Source organism: Schistocerca gregaria, chromosome 6, assembly GCF_023897955.1.
Source record: "Schistocerca gregaria isolate iqSchGreg1 chromosome 6, iqSchGreg1.2, whole genome shotgun sequence".
In the NCBI taxonomy this organism is placed as follows: Eukaryota; Metazoa; Arthropoda; class Insecta; order Orthoptera; family Acrididae; genus Schistocerca; species Schistocerca gregaria.
The window spans coordinates 280,046,697-280,067,394 of NC_064925.1; positions in this window are offsets into that span (position 1 = coordinate 280,046,697).

The window sequence follows — 20,698 nt, forward strand, 5'->3', positions numbered from 1 at the left end:
TGGCCTCCGACCACATAAAAAGTTTATTTAACACCCTTTTGACTTGGAAATAAAAACGTAGTTAATCCTGTTCTTAAGGAACACTTCCTAAGACAGAAATGCAGTTGATGATGATTTGTTACCAGTCACACGTGTTTTCTAGCACTTTCTGATAAACATTTTTTGTTACATTTAAATTTTCAACAGGAGAGCCATGTTGGCCAGTTACCAAGTGTGATAATTCCTTAAAAAGATTAAAAGAAGATATCGTCGGAAGTTAACTTCTTTAAAGTAGTAACTTAAATTCAGAAGAAACCAGAAACTTTCAAACCATGAAGTAGAGCTGAAAGCCGTGGACTAAGCAGACGAAGACAAAACACAATATTTTGAGCTATTGTGTTGGTGGACATTCCTGCACATTTGTTGTTTGAAACATCAGTCATACACACATCGACATGACCCTTAAAATGTATCGTGATTGGTAGTGAATGTTACAATTACCCACCATGAACCGTTTGATATACATGTGAAGTACAAAATAGGCGTAAGAATTACGTTGTGCCTTTAAAAAGGAAAAGTTTCACGTATGAGTTTTCGATACAACAGATAGAAAACCACTTTCGCATCTACGACTCTCTCTCCAAGAACTAGAACATTGTGCCATTCTTTTCATCTGGGCGTATAACGGCGTCATATTTTTCATCTGCGGAAAACAGACGTCGTAGTGCATCAGAGTGATATACAGGTTAAATGGAATCTCTGACAGCTGAGAGCCGGAGTGATATAGCCTGGGCGGTGGTGTGTGTCTGAGTTCCGTACCGTGGGATCGGTGCAGTTGCACTTCATCGCTCAGCCATCGCCGTTGGACATGGACGGTGACAAACTATGGTATTAATCTCTCATCAAAGGCAGAGGGACAACTACTGTTACTTATCTGTGTGTCCTATCTCTTACATGACCTGCAATCTTTCCATTTTGGAATGATATTATTGTACGTTTTCTCGTTATGCAACAGCTGTGATCTGTATTACAGTTGTACGGATGTATGAAAGATCCCTACAAATCGGCAGTATAAACATCGTGAAGGAACACAGTGATGTAGGCAACATAGTTTTCCTTATTTTCCTCCTACCACACAATTATTACTACTACTTCAAGATAACACATCCGCATAAAACAGCCAAACACAAATATAAAGCATTGCAAATGTAGCTTGAACCGCTGTATACCTCAACCTCTACATTGATAATGGGTATACTGTAACACTCACAATGGTTTCACTTTCCTTTCTTTAGCATCGCGAACTGACTTATTTCGACTTTGCCGATAGGATACTGAGGACTGACGCTCTTAGTAAAGACGAAGTATGAGTATTTTTCTTACCGTGTGCCTGGTAACGATTCATTTTCCACTATAATTCATTGTTCTGCAATTTAGGTTGAAAATCATCAACATGTGAGAGAAAATAAAACATGTTCTGCGACCAATAGTGTTTAGGATTTGGCAGAATAATGAATTCCCTAACCAAACCTAGAATCAAGCACACTTATTAATTTAATTATTTCTTTGTTTCTTTATTTAACCTTACATGATTAGGACCATCAGGTCTTCTCTTAAGTCGGACCAGGATAATACATATAATATCTGTTACATAATAGTTGTCTAAGAAAAAACTATTTCAATGTATGAACTATTATTCAGTAAATTATACTGATTATGTACTAACAAAGTTAATATTGACATTACTTGTAATACTGCAGCTTCAGGAATTAATAGTGATAGTAGTATTAATAATAATAATGATGATAATAATAATTGTGACATTAATAACAGTAATGTCAGAGGTACTTATAAAAAGGTTTTATAGATCTACAACCTGTGGTTTTCTGGTTAAGCGAGTTACGGGAAAATAGACTACAAATACTCGGAAATGAGGAATATGAAGATGAAAAGAGAGATGTACAAGAGCAGTGTGTGTGTACAGGAACAACGGTAATCTTACAGTCGCTTTACTAGAAATGTCATAACCAGTATTTTGAACCTGCAGATGTTGCTTCATTATTTTCTGATATAATTCAAGAGATTATGCCAGAATTGGGTTCCTGTGACTGAGGACTTCAAGAATGAGGCTGAACGATTGAGTGGGACAGAAAGAATCTTCCTCTGATAGAAATGGGTGTTCTGCCATGCTGTTTAGACAAGAATGTTAAGGTCAAAGAGAGACATGACTGCCACTGTTCATTGCTCAGACAGTAGAGAATACAGAGGATATCGAAATCTCTGCGCTTGTCGGCAAGCAGTGAGGATCTCTGTGCATGTGTTAAAGAAACGTGAACAAGGAATCGAACATCATAGATATAAAGAACATAGGCCTCATAACCAGTTCCAGGCACCGTGAGCTTTGCTGAGAAAGGCCTTGCAGGATAACATCACTGTAATCAAGAATAGGAAGAATAAGTTTTTGTGCAAGTTTCTTTTACATATCAAGTGAGAAAAGCTATTTAAACTTTTGTAAGGCATGAAGAGACACTGATATCTTCTTGGATATTACAGTTGATGCTAATTCCAGTTTAAATTTTCATTTATTATCAGTCCCATATTCAATTCTGAAAGAGAGAAGTTAATATTTGTCCCACATGCATTCCCAATGGGCTGATGGGCTTGAGATAACAAACCAGTATGGCTTTGGTTTGAGATGAGTTCAGCTTTAACCTGTTAGTGCATGCAGATTGGTATTAATAATCTCGACAGTGGTCATCAGGTTTACACACAGGTTTTTGATACAACTGCAGATCATCAACATACTTGTAATATTTGTAGAAGGACAAGACTGATGACAAATCATTTACTTACAATAAAATAGTATAGGGCCTAATATTGAACCCTGTGGAGCACCTGACAGTACGTATCTCCACTGTGACTTTATAGTGCCAGACACGACGCACTGCAGGCGAGATGTCAGGTACGAGCGACACTATTCCACTGCACCTGGCTAGAAATTTGGCTGCTACGTTTTGGCCAGTAAAATGTCATAGTCGATGATCGCATAGCTTTGGTGAAGTTTAGGAAGATCACATGGTAATTCCCTCTTGTACATCGGTGGCAAACATCAGGCCATCTGTTACTATAGTCAGACGTTGTGTTATGATATTTAGGAAAGCCTGATTGGTACTCGTTTAGAAGGTTACTTGTACTTAGGTAGTTTGTTAGCTGATTGCGGACTATATTTTTCATAGCGGCATAATCGCCAATATTGAGTGTAGCAATCAACTGTAAATTTTCAAAGTCTTTCGGGTTTCTCTACTCATCTGCCTAGGCCCATGATAGAATAAAATATAATAAACAGGATCAGCCCTCTTTCAAAACATGTTTATATGTCTGCCTTTACCCCAACAGATTTCACTATATTTGTAAAATCTATATGGGTGTTTACTTATTTCTTCTAGAGGTATAGTGAGTAATTTGTAGACAGCAGTTTACTACTTCTGTTTACAGTAAGTTTATAACTTTTCATTTCACATTGAGATTGGTTTTTTCTGTCTATTATGAGGAAGAAAGGCATGTCCGAAAATACCATTCAACAACGTTACAGAGCGTGCAAATCGTAGGTGCTACATTTGCCGCCAGATCCAATAGTTGGCATCACGTGTGAGTTCTTTATGCTACTGGGGCGCAAGCGTAAATTCTTTCAGTGGATCTTTAAGCACTCAAGACGTTCGAAGAGGTTAAATGTATCCATAATTCATAATTTTTGTTTTAGCTGGAGACACAGACATGGAAATGTTTTTGAATGATGCTGCTTTCATTTGACTGTACTAACTGTTATATGATCCAGATTTCTGTCTTCGGTCATTTTCTACTACAAAACCATGATAAACTTCGTTTAAATACCAAGATTCTATCCTTTATTTATACATCAAAAGACACTGGACTGCTCTTTCTCAAATAAGCGTTTCTGGTCCTATAAGAAAAATGTACACATCTCTACGCCTAAGTACACTACTGGTTATTAAAATAGCTACACCATGAAGATGACGTGCTACAGACGCGAAATTTAACCGACAGGAAGAAGATGCTGTCATATGCAAATTATTAGCTTTTCAGAGTATTCACATAAGGTTGGCGCCACTGGTGAGACTCACAACATGCTCACATGAGGAAAGTTTCCAACCAATTTCTCATCCACAAACAGCAGTGGACCGTCGTTGCATCGAGAAACGTTGTTGTGACACCTCGTGTAATGAGGAGAAATGCGTGCCATCACGTTTACGACTTTCATAAAGGTCGGATTATAGCATATCACGAATGCGATTTATCGTATCGCGACATTGCTGCTCGCGTTGGTCGAGATCCAATGACTGTTACCAGAATATGGAATCGGTGGGTTCATGAGGGTAATACGGAACGCCGTGCTGGATCCCAACGACCTCGTATCAGTAGCAGTCGAGATGACAGGCATCTTACCCACAAGGCTGCAACGGATCGTGCAGCCACGTCTCAATCCCTGAGTCAGCAGATGGGGACGTTTGCAAGACAACAACCACCTGGACGAACAGTTGGACGACGTTTGCAGCAGCATGGACTATCAGCTCGGAGACAATGGCTGAGGTTGCAATTGACGCTGGGTCACAGACAGGAGTGCCTTCGATGGTGTACTGAACGACGAACTTGGGTGCACGAATGGCAAAACTTCATTTTTTCGGATGAATCTGAGTTCTGTTTACAGCACCATGATAGTCGAATCCGAGTTTGGGGGCATAGCGGTGTATGCACATTGGTAGCGTGTATTCATCATTGCCTTAATGGCGTATCACCCGGCGTGATAGTATGGAGTGCCATTGGTTACACGTCTCGGTCACCTCTTATTTGCATTGACGACACTTTGAACAGTGGACGTTAAATTTCAGATGTGTTACGATCAGTGGCTCTACCCTTCATTCGATCCCAGCGAAACCCTACATTTGAGCAGGGTAATGCACGATCTCATGATGCAGGTCCCTTACAGGCCTTTCTGGTCATAGAAAATGTTCGACTGTTGCCCTTTTCACGACATTCTCCAGATCTCTCACCAACTGAGAACGTCTGGTCAATGGTAGTGGAGCAACTGGCTTGTCACAATACGCCAGTCACTACTCTTGATCGTGTAGAAGCTGCATGTGCAGCTGTACCTGTACTCGCCATCCAAGCTCCGTTTGACTCAATTCCCAGGCGTATCAAGGCCGTTATTACAGCCAGAGGTTTTTGTCTGGATACTGATTTCTCAGGATCTAAGCACCCAAGCTGTGTGAAAATGTAATCACATGTCATTTGTAGTATAATATATTTGTCCAATGAATACCTGTTTTTCATCTGCATTTCTTCTTGTTGTAGCAATTTTAATGGCCAGTAGTGTATATCACAGATTTTCATTAATGGAACCTACAGCACAGCTATTACATGAAAGTCCTTACCTGTAAATAGGTATGTGCTATAGTATTATGTCTGGGCAACAACTGACATGGACATATCTGGAACAAACTCCCATAAATGGCCTGAGAGACATCACAGTCTGCACTCTGAAATCGGTGGTGTTTAGGGAATTGTTGAATTGTGCCTAGTCATCAACTATGGGGTGTTCAGGAAACCTGCTTTGTCGGATTGCTAGACAAACAATTCAAACAAATCGTATTAATGAGTTTTATCACAAAACGAAAAACATTTTAAATACTTTACTTTGTGTTAAACAGACGTCTCGCCACACACAAAAGAAGAAATCTTTTCGATGTAACATTTCCAAGCTTGAGCTAAGTAATGAAGGTAATGAGCTTTAACTCTTCTATTCAGGTGGCTGGTCTTGAACCTTCTTGTGGAACTCAGCCGTGGCCAGTTGGGCGCAGCACTTACGTTCTCTGCGCATAGAAGCCGCTGCTGTTGCGTTGTCGTCCTGGAGAGGGATCAGTCAGCTTGCAATTGACTGATATCTTCTTCACAGCCCTCTCTGCTCTAACGCTCCCGACTGGCGTGCAGGCGCTTGACTTTAGGAACAACATAGCTGAACTGCTTACTTTGCATGATAATTACATTATCTTTGTATACATTGGTACCTAACAGTGTTTACAATATATGACAGATAGTTCCACAATTAAAGTTGAGATGTAAATGTCGTGAAGTGTCTTATCGTAGTATATTTGTAACAAACATTGGATTTCTACCTTGTAATAGAGTTAATTATTTAAAACACGGCGCATTACATCCAAAAGTCCCTCACTCCAGTGCATTCAACCAAGGAAATCGTAATACAATGGTACAGACGTATTTGGGAATAGGAACATGGTGGTAGCTGTGCAGCAAACAGAACGTGAGGCATTATTCATAATGAATAGTGAGGGCAATGGTGTGTGTGTGTGTGTGTGTGTGTGTGTGTGTGTGTGTGTGTGTGTGTGAGTGACAAGGAAGAGGGGGAACTCAGGCGAAGAAAGCAGTCTTGAGAAGTGGAGCCCTTGGTATCCATGTTCCTCCTCTCCACCATTTCGTCACTATTGTGTTGTGGCTTCATTGATTGATTGTGCTGTCGGGATGGACTTCTTCTACCATTTGCGTAGTGCTACTGCAGTTTGTAACGATATATTTACTAATCGATTATATAGTGCGCCGTTCTAAACATAATTAACTATATTACAAGACAGAAATTCCATCGTCGTTACGAATATGTTACGATAAGACACTTAGCGATGTTTACATGTGATCTTCAATAGTGAAACACTGTTATGTACCAGTATATGGAAAGGTAATGTAATTATCATGCAAAATAAAGAGATTAGCTACCTTGTTGCCTAACACACTACAGATGGCACTTTGCAGACTGTAATCCCACTAAGGTTGTTTTTGGGAGAAAGTTCTGTCTATGTCGATGTTAGTTGTTGTTCAGACATTATAGCGTTGTATATACCTATTTATTTGTTAGTAGTTTCATATAACAGTTGTGCTATAGTCAATGAATGTTTGAAAGGTGCGCTCACTTTTGGTAATGACAGATGTGGCCTATATGACCACATATGCTTTTTCGAGAAGAACTGATGTCATTTGCTATAATAATAAGGTACCGAATCGTGGTATATATATACTATTTTTCATGGTTGCCTTGTTTCCTGATTCTGTGATTTATATTTCTTATTGCCTAAGGCAGAAATCTGGAAAGTATAACAATAAAATGAAAAGATATTACGGGCACATGGTGGTAGCATCATTCAAAAAGTACTCATGATTTTGACAAGGACGCTGTCGCCATAACAGCATAATCCTGCCGCCCAAGCGATGGCGTACTCGCTGACATTGGTCCTGTAACCTCGACGCCCGGTATCGTCGTAGGATTACTTTACTAACCATGGGCTCCTATACTAAACCGTTTCCTCAAGAGATTCTCTACAGTTCAAAAATGACTTTGAGCACTAACTGTCAATGAACCGCAGTAGAAATGTTTCAAATAGCTTTGAGCACTATGAGGTCATCAGTCCCCTAGAACTTAGAACTACTTAAGCCAAACTAACCTAAGGACATCACACACAACCATTCCTGAGGCAGGATTCGAATCTGCGACCGTAGAGGTCGCGCGGTTCCAGACTGTATCGCCTAGAACCGCCCGGCCACTCAACCCGGCTCTAGAGTTCTTATACATTTGTCGTTATCTGTGTATTGATCTTGTATGTTGTGCCAACGTAATTTTGCTATTCACTGCTTAGTAGTTGGACTGTTATGAATCTTAGGAGATGATGTTCCTTTCTTCATGATATGTCTTAGTGCACTTTTTACACTTTTTACTTCTCGCTCTACCCGTATCACTCACTTTCTTTCTTTTTCTTTTTTTTTTTTTTTGCTCAATACGAGAAAACATTCTGTTCAATATGTTAATTGCTAACCATGTTGTCTCAAAGTAGTGGCATTCGTTTACGTTTTCCTCGCACGGGTTTCTCGTTTCAAGGTGACATCAATTTCTTTTGTGGTTTTTATCGTCACTGCTGCAGTAATATGTTTCAATCATAATTCAAAACCGCTGACTGGACCAAATGCTGGTCAGGATCCCACTTCACTTTTCGTTCGAATGACATATACACTCCTGGAAATTGAAATAAGAACACCGTGAATTCATTGTCCCAGAAAGGGGAAACTTTATTGACACATTCCTGGGGTCAGATACATCACATGATCACACTGACAGAACCACAGGCACATATACACAGGCAACAGAGCATGCACAATGTCGGCACTAGTACAGTGTATATCCACCTTTCGCAGCAATGCAGGCTGCTATTCTCCCATGGAGAGGATCGTAGAGATGCTGGATGTAGTCCTGTGGAACGGCTTGCCATGCCATTTCCACCTGGCGCCTCAGTTGGACCAGCGTTCGTGCTGGACGTGCAGACCGCGTGAGACGACGCTTCATCCAGTCCCAAACATGCTCAGTGGGGGACAGATCCGGAGATCTTGCTGGCCAGGGTAGTGGACTTACACCTTCTAGAGCACGTTGGGTGGCACGGGATACATGCGGACGTGCATTGTCCTGCTGGAACAGCAAGTTCCCCTGCCGGTCTAGGAATGGTAGAACGATGGGTTCGATGACGGTTTGGATGTACCGTGCACTATTCAGTGTCCCCTCGACGATCACCAGAGCTGTACGGCCAGTGTAGGAGATCGCTCCCCACAACATGGTGCCGGGTGTTGGCCCTGTGTGCCTCGGTCGTATGCAGTCCTGATTGTGGCGCTCACCTGCACTGCGCCAAACACGCATACGACCATCATTGGCACCAAGGCAGAAGCGACTCTCTTCGCTGAAGACGACACGTCTCCATTTGTCCCTCCATTCACGCCTGTCGCGACACCACTGGAGGCAGGCTGCACGATGTTGGGGCGTTTGCGGAAGACGGCCTAACGGTGTGACGGGACCGTAGCCCAGCTTCATGCAGACGTTTGCGAATGGTCCTCGCCGATACTCCAGGAGCAACAGTGTCCCTAAGTGGCGGTGCGGTCCCCTACGGCACTGCGTAGGATCCTACGGTCTTGGCGTGCATCCGTGCGTCGCTGCGGTCCGGTCCCAGGTCGACGGGCACGTGCACCTTCCGCCGACCACTGGCGACAACATCGATGTACTGTGGAGACCTCACGCCCCACGTGTTGAGCAATTCGGCGGTACGTCCATCCGGCCTCCCGTATGCCCACTATACGCCCTCACTCAAAGTCCGTCAACTGCACATACGGTTCACGTCCACGCTGTCGCGGCATGCTACCAGTGTTAAAGACTGCGATGGAGCTCCGTATGCCACGGCAAACTGGTTGACACTGACGGCGGCGGTGCACAAATGCTGCGCAGCTACCGCCATTCGACGGCCAACACCGCGGTTCCTGGTGTATCCGCTGTGCCGTGCGTGTGATCATTGCTTGTACAGCCCTCTCGCAGTGTCCTGAGCAAGTATGGTGGGTCTGACACACCGGTGTCAATGTGTTCTTTTTTCCATTTCCAGGCGTGTAATTAACGTAGCAAAATTCTCAAGTAAAAATTACGTTAACCAGAGATCAATACAAGATTTAACTCAATAACACTAACGATGTACGAGCACCATCTTCATTTATTATTTAAGAGGCAGTTAAGGTGCGTACTAAAATTCTCAAGACAAAATGCAATAAACAGAATCAGCCCAAGAATTTATACGATAGCAAAAAGTTATTGCGAACAACACCCAGTCTCGTAGTAGCAGCAATCCACACTTGATGCCCTTAACTGTTACTCCGCGTTCCGACAGTAAACTTACCAGCACGAAAATTATGACCATCGATCTACTGTCGGTACAAACCAGTCCAAGCGATAGGAGCCTCACCTGGTGAGGAATGACTGCTACTCAGACACACGCATGATGCATGTAGTATCAGTCACATGCTGTCTGTGTGTAGGATGGGGAAGGAGCACCATCTATCTGAGTATGACTGAGAAAAGATTGTGTGACCTGGATGTCCGGTTCGAGTATGTCGAAAACTCCACTACTTGCTTGATAGTCAAAGAGTGCTATCGTGAGTGTCTTCAACCCACCCAGACGTCGTGGATTTGCGGGGTTGCGGGAGGGGGGGGCAGCTCATTACAGTTGTCGGACGTCGTAAACCAGGCAGACTGGTAAAACAGGACAGGTGACGATCTGCGGAGTAAATATCGTCAGCGCATCTGAACACACAGTGCAGCGGACACTACGAACGATAGGCATCTGCAGCCGACGACCAATGTCAACACCCCGACATCGGCACTACGACTCAGACGGGCACGTGACCATCGGCGCCGGACTTTGGCACAGTGGCAGAGCATTGCATGTCTGATAAGTTACGGTACCTTCTTTATCAAGCCGATGGGAGGACGCGAATCTGTCGTCAACCATTGCAACAGGTACTTGACACCTGTACTGCTGGACAGACACAAGCTCTGTGGAACTCTCGCGCTAACATCCGTAAGTCCAGAGGAGGTCGTACAAGGCACCGCGGCAGCCAAGGAGTACCGTACACTGATTTCAGACCACTTACCCCCTTAATGACTATGATGTTACCCCACGGCAGTGGTATTTTTCAACAAGATAATGGGCCATGTCAGAAGGCAAGAAATGTCATGGAGTGATTCGAGGGAAACAACTACGAATTGCAGCTGATGTTCTGCCCCCCCCCTCCCCCACCCTTCCCAGATTCGTCAGATCTGAGATGAAATTAGAATTATATTAATATCTCCAGCTGCTGACGGGCGTTGCTCTGTATCAAAGGGGACAGGTGAAAATGAGTGCTCCGACCGGGGCTCGAACCCGGGATCTCCTCTTACATGACAGACGCTCCACCGATCTGAGCCACCCAGGGCACAGAGGACAGCGGGACTGCAGGGACTATCTCACGCACGTTTCACGCGAGACCCATATTCTCACCTTGTATGCCCACGCACTAAATTTTTAGTGTCCCACCCCAACATACACATTACTCGTGGAAGACATTCTTACCTAGTCCCGTAAGTCTTCAGGGAATACGTGTACATCTGCACAGAGGAAGAAGTTCATGGCCGGTATTTGTAGAACGATATCCATATGAGTACATACATCTGAGATGAGATTGCACGTAGAGTCAGAGCTCGTCGCACCCTCCCCTGCATTAACATGAGTTGTGAGAGCAAATGTGATGCCAAATCTCTCCAGTGAACTACAAAGCCTTATTGCTTCCATGCCATGACATGTCACTGCTGTTGTCGTTGCAAAAGGTTGTCACTTCGGCTATTAGGTAGGTAGTCGTAATGGTATGGTTGATGACTGTATACAGCCCATGATTAAGAGCGCCTGGAGGTTGTAGTGACAAGAAGGGGGGAGACAGTGTGCAACGCTTGCCAAACATAAACAACTTAAGTTTTCAAATATAACAGCAACAATTTACAGCTTCGAGCTCAAAATACCAGTCGCCCCGCACTTAGACTTGAACCTGTTAGTGGCTCCTTGCCCGGATACAAGAAATCAGCCAAGGACAAAACATTCTCTCTCAAATTTTCATTAGATACAGAAGTATTTTCTCCATACAGAGTCCACTAGTTAGCAGCACACCAAAACTGTACAATCGGTGCAGACGTGTCGGTGGCCACACACACACACACACACACACACACACACACACACACACACACCATCGACCCAACAACCCTTGAAATTGTTTGGGGTGAAAGGATACACAAATCCACTTGTTTAGAATGGTTCCCGACTTAAATTGGTACCCAACTCAGGAGAACAATTCTGGGCGGCAACTAGGACAGCTAATGACATCAACATACACTTCCTCCTCACAGAGGTTTCTGTTGTGACCTCCTCCTTCGTCAGCGATATTCACTCGTTCGCACACGAAGCGACTCACGCTCTTTAGGTGTCCCAGCGCCACCACTAATTACAGCAGTCGAGGCGTTAGATCTAGCTGTGCGGTCTTCAGACACTGCAAGTGGCTGAAGGGTTACTTAAACTATCAAATGATTTTGCGTTTGGTGACGGCTTGTACCCTCAAACTATCCGCGAAAGGCAGATTAGGCTTTACGTTCCGTTGACGAATAGATCATGAAAGGTTTTAACAACCCTACCACAACAAAGGTCAAAATTTAATAATGATTGTGGTGTTGCTCACGCTGCTAAATACTGTCTTTTCGGGCCACAACAAAGTTATTATGTGGCAGGTGTCATTAGAGCACAATTAATAAAGTCATTTCATTTAATATGAATAAACTATGCACTCATCTTTTCGTGTTTCCCACGCTGGTCTCGTCGTAAAATCATGGCGCAATCGTCGAAAATCTAGGTGGTGATGATTCCAAGCTCGGCCTAGTTTTTATTCTGCTATATTCAAAAGTGTTGTAGATGCGCTTCACTAACGATTCTTGAATATTAAACCTTTCAAAGTTAGCACAATGGTGACGTAAAAAAATAATCAGCACTCCGAATTAAAGATAGACTTCCTTTTTTATTGCTTTTGTTGCAGCGGCTCGTAACCCACAAAACATCACTTCACAATACAAAACGTACTTGAAAACATCTTCCTCACATTTTATAAGCTGACTACGTCTTTCCCACATGACGTCCAAGACTTGACTTTTTTGAGGTCCGACTCTAACTGACTAATAATCGGTTATGCTCCCAAAAATCAGACTCATAAGTAAATCAAAGATCATAGTGACAAAAGAAAGAATACACATAAGAATAATGTCATTGCAACATAAACAAATCAATGCATCAAAGTATCTCTACATTAATGAAATCAAATCTGAATGTTGCCTCAGAAATATGTCAACTACTTTACAGAAACACAATAGAATATTGCTGCTATCGAGAGGTTGAGTTGAGGTGCCGTAATGGTTGCGTAATTCAAGTACCATTACAATACACCCCTTTCTCCCCCCCCCCACACACACACACACGCAGACACACAATTCCATGCACAAGCTGCATGGGATTGGGTGTCCCAAACAGCAGGATAATAAGGTAGAAAGTTACAGTTATCATTTTATAGAATAATAGTATCTTTGAAACAGTACATAAAGATTACTGATCCTCATGGTATAATATTAAAGAGAATAAATGTAATAGATTAAAAATTGCTTTAGCCATATCTTTTCAAACTTGCAAATATTACTAAATTTTACAACAGGCCTCCCTTCTCTCTCTCCTTACTACAGTGCACATAAATATCAAAATGTTATTATTAATGTATAACATACTGTATGTAAAGACTTTGAATCTTAGTTACAACTATGTACATGAGCACTGAATATGTCTCCTGGCAATATAATAAGAAAAGAATAAAAAAAATTTTCAAACAAGAGTCCAATTGTTATTTTCAGTCCATCATTTATATATAACTCGCTGTCCATTTCACCACTGTAGTTCCTGTTCTCCTAGTTACGTTTTTCCTCTAATAACAGGTCTATATGTATTCCCTTTACATAGTTCCTCTTAGCTGGTAGGTTTTTTATTTACACAGGTAGTTGACCTGAAATTATTACATAGGCTGTGCTCTTCAGTTCAGTATAAGTTCCTACACAAATATTCAGTGGTATATTGTGTCACCAAGTATGATCAAACACTAGTAGAATGACATGAAAGAAACAATATGAAAGATAATAATAGTCTAACAATTATGATTCATATTCAATAAAAATTCTATATATTACAAAACACAATAAATTTCTCATTTTCTAACACTACTTTAAAAAAATCTGGTTTGTGACACATCATTGGCAAGCTTTTTATCATCCATAGGCCTTAAATATTCTGAGGTGAAAGTAAATGGAATTTTTACTCTACTATAATATGGTATGATAGTGTATAAATAAATTTGGAAATTAATTTCAAAGTTATTCAACCAGATACAGTTTACTACATTAACATGGAAATTTGTGACAAAGAAAAGTATCACCAGACAGCACTTCAGAAAACAATTGCTTGTTGATCTGTATTGAAGAGCATGAGGACATGGTACAATTAAAGACACTGCAACAAAGGAGAAGCGATACCTCAAAATATGTAGATGGACAAGAAAGATAGAAATAGGTACTACTGGAGAGTTTAGCCTAGCCCCCTCTCATCAGCAGCAGAAGAAAAATAGAATAGAATTAGTGACAGGCAGCAGGATAAGAAATAAAAGGGAAAATATAACTGAGAGTAGAATATCAACAGCCGCCCACCAATATAAAATACAACGCAGGCATGACAGAACGGACGTCTGTGATAATCCCCCTACAGTAGCTTAAGAAGCCCATCACAGATATATATTGTCTATCCCAATATTCATTCCCCCCCCCCCCCCCCCCCATACAGATCCAATCTAACTGAAGCATAAAAACCTACAGAATGACATGTGCAAAGGTAGAAAAGTGCTGAGGGCTACACTGAGTCTTACAAAAACGGAAGAAATATCAAAATGATAAAACTAAAGGTAGGATTTTACAACAAGCATCATCAATTTCATCAACATAATATGCAAAATATCAAAAGGTATCACACTAATCCTAAACTTGCTATATACAATGACAAAATTAAGAAAAATGAAAATTGTTAGTATCTGTGTGTTGCCTCCATAGGCATACAGAATGGTTCATCAATAATACACAAAAGAATGATTTAATTCCACAGTGTGGAAAGTTCTCAATTTCCCACATCACAGAAAAATAATCGCAAGGTAGGGGTTCTGGTGATCTGGAAGACCAAAAGCAATGAAAAAGATCTTGTTGTTCACCTCTTCCTATCCGACAGTGTGGAATTAAAACAACGACGCACTTCGAGATGGAGTGGAGCGAAGTGGAGTACCATCGTGCATACAAATGAAATCAATGGAATCTTCGTTAAGTTGAGGGAACAACCAATTTTGCAGCATGTCCAGGTGGGACATTCCTTTCACAGTATCCGCGTTCTCGCTTCCCGAGTACGGGTTCCCAGGTTCGATTCCCGACGGGGCAGGTTTTTTCACCTGCCTCGAGATAAGTGGGTGTTTGTCTTGTCCTCATAATTTCATCATCAGTCATGAAAGTGGTGAGTTTCGATTGAGCAAAGGTTGGGAATTAGTACGGGCACTGATAACCGCGCAGTTGAGTGCCCCAAAAACCAAACATCATCATCATCACCCTGTCACGGTTTCCTCCCCAAGAGAAAAGCGGCCATAAACTCTGTGAACCGAAACGGCACAAAACACATTCAGTTTTAGTGAGTCTTCTCGCCGCCTGGATTTTGTGAACCCAAACTTCTTACATTATGGTTGTTTACTTCAGCCGAGACAAGAAACGTCTACTAGTCCGCTCGAAAAAAGTGTCCTTCGCCGTATCCTGGAGAACTGGAACGCTAAATTCATACCTTCTATTATGGTCGCTGGGACTCAACTGTTGCAACTGTAACTTGTAAGGCTTCATATGCAGGCTTCATAACAAAACATATGACATTGTTGTTTCAGGCAGTTGAAGTTCCTGGCCTGCCTCCTGTGGACTTCTTTGGATTCGCTCGAAATCATCTCAGATACGCTATACATTTTCGTCGGAAGTGCATGGCCGGCATGTGCTCTGCCTTTCGCCTATGCAAACAACTTCCAACAATTTTGTATGCCACTCGAAAATCTGTTTGTGCATAAGTGTATTCTTGTTGCATCTTTGGCGGAAAGCAAGTCGCACTAGAACAATGGATTGTTTCGGTGCAAATTTCAACAAACAAAATTATTTATATTGTGGTCTAGTCAGCGTATTGCTACAAATAAATGACAGTGTAGCTGTTTCAAAACCTCGAATTGGCCCTATCCAGTGACATGCGAAGTGTGTTTCTTTCTTCTGTTGTTTCTCTGTAGAAAATATTAGGAATCCGTTTTTCATTTTCGAATCACTTGGTACAATGAAGTTACACTTAGACTTCTTATTGTTGTTACATGTAAAGTACCTCAAATATCTTAATTCCAAGGCACATTAAATTATACGTTTCAGTAACCTGATGTTCAGTTCAAAATTACTTCTTCAGTTATGCGCTTTTTCGCAGATAAAGTTTAAATCTGAATATTGGCGAATAGTTTCTTTTTTGACACACGTTTCATTCTTGCTTCATTAACGTGTGTTGTAGAATGATATGTAGCAATACTGAATTCTACATTTTGTGGCGCCTTCCTGTTTCACTGTATTTAAATATGTTTTGCAGTGTTTGAAGGTGTTCCTGTTTTCTTAGAGTCTATCAGAACTGCAGAAGAATTATGGAGTCTGTTACGCGTTGTGCTACGAAAATACAGGCGCAACACAGTGTCAGTCGTTAAACCAGTTAGCTATGACCAGTCAGGAAGAGTAGGTGGATTCCCACTTACATTTTGGGTAAAATTATTGTACGGTCTGGATGATCAGTTACTTTTTATTAATATTTTAAAGAGAACATTGTCATTTCTCGAAGAGATAGTATTGCAGAAGCTCCTGTTTCGTCACGTACACTCACCCAAACAATTAAAATGAATAAAAGTTATTGACAAAATTTTTTCTGCATCATTATCGACTTTGCTTCTAACGGTCTTACCGGTTATTTTCCCAACCGGAATGAATAAATATAAGTAAAACCCCTACTAAGTAGGGAATTTAATCGCCCATCAGTAACAAGGAGCTTGATGCCAGCCCTCATTGTAGTACCACCTCAAAGCACAAACCGATGGCATGATGTCGAAAATGGTCAGCATGCTGGTTTCAGAAGAGGTGTGGCCAGTGGTATGCATTGGTACTTCTTATTATAATAAAAAAATGGCTCTGAGCACTATGGGACTTAACATCTGTGGTCATCAGTCCCCTAGAACTTAGAACTACTTAAACCTACCTAACCTAAGGACATCACACACATCCATGCCCGAGGCAGGATTCGAACCTGCGACCGTAGCAGTCACGCGGTTCCGGACTGAGCGCCTAGAACCGCGAGAGCACTGCGGCCGGCTATTATAATCGCAGAGACAAGGATCTAGAGAGTTAAAGATTTCACTGTTCTAGTTTGTGTATCTATGCATACTTGCTGAACATGACGTGATCTTAAATAGTCATATAAATTCCATGTTAGTTGTTCTAGTTTATCCTCTAGCTCTTTGGTATTCCGTTGGTAGTTAATGTGCTGACCAAAGAGGGAGATTTCCTGGCAGTAATGTATAACAACACTTTTATTACAAGTATGAACTTAAAATGTATTATTTAATGACTGTTAACTGGAGACACAAGTCCTCGCGAGTCTGAATGATTCACAATATAAATAGTTACTGAAAAAGTTCCACAAGGAAATTGGAAAGTCACTTTTGAACTATTTCATAGAGTATGAATGATTAATACTAATAGTCCAAATCTCACAGAAAGTGAGTCACTCCATTTAGCTGCTGAACTTTCCGTCACAATCTAAGTCCAATCGGGCTGCATACCATCCGTGAATAACAGAGTCTAACGAGGCAGCAGCCAGAGGAGACCGATGGCTTCTGTGGCGACTGGCTGCTGGTAGTGGCGCTTCTGCGTTGATCATCTGGGACTGGAGCTATAGTTGGAACTGGCCACTCTGGTGGCGGATGTCCCTTAAGTACAGGCCAGGGGGTAGTTACTCTCTCCATATACCTGCAGACACGTGATCGGTGCAAGTAAGATAGTCAAATTTCCACGAGTGCATCACAAGCGATTGTAGCTCAGAATGAATGCTGTGGGTGGTGATACTGGCGTCACGAGTTTCAATAGATCCATTTGTAAGTTAGCTTGTAAACATAACTTTGTGTGTCCAATGGTCGATGTGTTTACTGACACCGATGTGTGCCCGTCTATGTTGTGATGCCCGTAGTAGACCTGTAGCTCTGCAACCCGGCAGACTCTGCAGACTAAGAGAGAAGTCGCAGTCGCAGGGTAAAGCAGTTACACTAAATTCTGGGCAGTCGAGTCGTCAGTTTCATTAGTACGTCTTCCAAACCTAAGTGCTTGTCATCTTATTATTTACTACTGATGTAATTCATGAGAGCAGCTGTCGATCTTAAGAAAGGTATTCGTCGTTAAGTTGCCATGTTAAGTAACTATGGTATACCTATTCATCTTAATACAAAGTTACCCTTTATGGACTATTTACTATGTTCACTTTAGACTGTACAGTGCTCTCGGAAAGCAGATGTGTTCTTCCTTTGTTGGATAGGTAATAACTGTGTGAGGAGAGGTAACAATGTGTTATATTTGTGGGATCCTCTTTTGTTGGGTAAGTAATTAGTAAGTAAGAATCTGTTACGACTTGTGGCAGTCGTATCAGTAAATTCTTGTCGCTTTTTATATCACTAAAACTTTCTTGACTCTCATGAGGACCTAACGGGTCAGGAGAGACGTCCGCCTAGAAACCCTGAGCACGTAGTGGCCCGTGGCTCGCCTGGGCGATGGATGGCTCCTCAGACTCGGGTACTTTGCTCTCGCCTTGGACGCCGTCCAGGCTGCGGAAGCGCGCTGACTGCTTAAAGGTCGATGCCGTCCACAGCACGTTGATGACACTGCAAATGAGAGCCTAACAACATCGTTGGCCAATAATGCTGTAAGAACTCTGAAGGCAGACAGAAGGTATGCAGATAATCAGCATTTCCGCAAAATTGCACGCAGTCGGTACGAGAAATGCCATTTGCATTTAGTTTGTAACGAAAGCAGAACAGTGATAGAGAACGAGTTAATCAGTATGTGCAGCGTGCTGGTTTACTTGTCGAACCAAAACTTACATTTCTTTCAAAACGTAATTTTATTTTCCAGGAAGCTCTAACTGTCTGTTAACAGTTTCCACACTTCAAATCCCAACTATCTTCCGTTAATGTAACACTTTGTAAAGGCAATATTTTACATTTGTAGTAAGCAGTAACAATTACTGAATACTTTTGTACCTAACCTTGTAGAAGGTGCTGTATGGTTTTGTACTGCCGTCCTCAGTCAGCTTCGTGGACGCTGTGGATAGCTCGGCCGCTTGTTTTCTGTCTTCAGCAGTGCAGCCAGTCAGTTCACAGCTATTTTCCTCCTACTAGCGTCGTCTCTATGGTTACTGTTTGCTGAGCTCTCGCCGAAGCTCGGCTTTCGTCAGCGCGTCATGCTCACTTCCTTGTCACTCTCACATACCTGCCAGCTCCCCTCATGTCCGTGATACTACCTTGAATTAGGCGTACTCCCGGGAAACAGAGAGTGCACATTGATAGCTTACTCTGGCGGATGCGATTAATTGAGCAGCCGATAGGCATGGTGCAGAAATGTTTCACTATAATTTCTCATTTGGAAATGAGATTTAAATGTTGGTTTCTTATGACAGACCGTGTTATACCATGGGTAAAATAGAAAAAAGTTTGTGGGCTCGTTGATACTAATTTGCTTCTACTTTTAGTAACTATGCGCGTGGGAAAAACTCTCCCCAGAAACTAATTTTAAGTTAGAAATACTGACTCTTATCTAGAATCGCCTTTGGTACCCTACTTTTCAACACGAACGTAATTGTTCCAATTGCTTCTGATGATGCGATACTTACTAAACTACATCTGACTGTCTGTAAATAAATGTAAAGGATAATTGTCAATAATACTGACAATAATTTTCTCATGAAATAACCATACATAGTGGCTAACTGTTGCGTATCATAACTGTGGCCCGTTATAAAACGCTTCCACTGAATTTATGTGAAATCTCTGTCTGCACTGCAGAAATGATGAACTGAAACAAATCACTGTGCAGCAGATTGATTTTTTAATTCCTTTACCCGGCTGTTTTAGCAAATTAAAAATTGTTTTCTGTTTTTTCAAAAACTATACTCAGGTTTCTCACAATGGTGCAGCGCATAACAGTACAATTACTATACATATTTATTCTTTAAGCAGTGAATATACGCTTGAGTGAAATATTCCATAAATAAGTAAGAAGATATTTTGCTGTTAGACCGAAGCATTTTAATAACGTAGAAAAAAACTCGAAATGTCATGAACTATTACCCTTTCTCGACATTGTCTTTCTCGTCGTTGTCATACATCGTACTGATTACTTTTAAGAGACACTACTTTTAATCTGGTAAAATCTACTTTTTCATATTCCTAAAGAAATATCTTTAAATAATTGAGGGTGGTGGAAAGACGAATTTTTTCCCCAAAGCAAGTTACTTTTATTCAGGATTCCGATACAAAATAATATTACCTGTCCTTTTGGATGCAAAACCCTATTATCTCCGTTCAATGCGAATGTCTTGCACCACCTTACTGATTAGGTTTGTACACTATATGGTCAAAAGTATCGGGACACCTGACTGAAAATGACTTAAAAGTTCGTGGCGCCCTCCATCGGTAAAGCAGGAATTCAATATGGTGTTGGCCCACCCGTTCAGACGGGTGCTGGAAGGTTTCTTGGGGAATGGCAGGCCATTTTTCATGGAGTGCTGCACTGAGGAGACATATTGATGTCTGTCGTATAACCACTCCACCACAAGCCATGCGTTATGAACAGCTGCCCCATCGTGTTGATTCAAACATCATCCTCTAATTGTTCTACAACAGTGGGAAGCAAGAAGGTGCTTAAAACACCACTGTAGGACGGTGCTGTGATAGTGTCATGCAAAAACAAGGGGTGCAAGGCGCCTCCATGAAAAACACGACCACACCAGAGCACCACCACCTCCGAATTTTACTGTTGCCATTACACACACTGGCCGATGATGTTTACCGGCCATTTGCCATACGCACTCCC